We start from the raw sequence: 1,055 nt of genomic DNA, 5'->3' as shown, positions 1-1,055 counted from the left end.
TTTGATGCCTGCTGTGCTGACTTGGGCAATTGCTCAGGCTCGCGCTCCCGCTTGAATCGCACGCTTGAAAGAAGTGCTCTGAAGTGGCAGATTTTAATAGAGGAGGTCCGGGCACGCTGACCTAGCCGGGTCCCACCGTTCCTCTGTTCCCGTCCCAGCCCCGCTGTTAATTGTTTAATCCGGGTGCCTGTTCAGATGGTTTGTCCTCTCCTGCGGGGCTCCAGAGGCTGCCAGGGGTAGTTTGCCTTTTTGATTAAACTGAAACTGAGAATCCAGCCTGGATTATGCTGTAAATGCTTCTGCTCCATCCCGTAGGAGCTTTTTCCTCTGAAGCAGTGTATGAACCGGGCATCCTTGCGGCATAGTGCCCCCGCTCCCCAATTCCCTGAAGCTGAAGAAGGAGAAGGACAAGGGTGGAGATGTGCCCCCAGGTCCAGGACACCCCAATGAAAGCTCCATCCCCAACTGGGGATTCCTCCTCCGCTGGCATGGGAGGTCCCTAGGGCTGGGACCTTCTGCTGAGCACTCCCTTGGTGGGCTCCTTGCTGCTGCTCCTGCTTCGGGCCGGGTAAGGAAGGGCAGGAGCTCTTTGTGCCTCTGCGCTCCAGATGCCTTCAGCAAGGCCACTGCACCCTCCTCGTCCTCCAGCACGGTGAGCAATGGTCATCTTTCCTCCTCTCGTCTTGAAGGCCTCTTCCCAAAGGAAGGCAAAGAAGGTGGTCGATCATAGTGTCAATGCTTGAACGATTTTTTTTCTCTTTAGGGGCCTTTAAACCTTTGCAGTCACAGAAGGTGGCTGAGATGGGGCTGTTGCCTTGACGGTAATTAAAAGTGAAGTTGAGGGGAGGTCTAAAAGCAGTTTGGGACGATGCTTTTGACATATGGATGTTCAGATCCCCCGCGGCTGGCCCTAGTGAGGGGTGGGAGCAAGTCCCAAAGGGCCAGGGCCGCTCAGGCTGCTGGGGCGTGGAGCGGCGTGTGGTCAGGGCGAGCAAATTCATTCCCGTTGGCAGCTTTATGATCCGAACGCCGTAAGCTTGAAGGCAAGTTGAGCA

This window comes from Egretta garzetta, unplaced genomic scaffold (genome assembly GCF_000687185.1).
Source record: "Egretta garzetta isolate BGI_Z169 unplaced genomic scaffold, ASM68718v1 scaffold92, whole genome shotgun sequence".
NCBI lineage: Eukaryota > Metazoa > Chordata > Aves > Pelecaniformes > Ardeidae > Egretta > Egretta garzetta.
Note: the sequence above shows the minus strand (reverse complement) of the source record.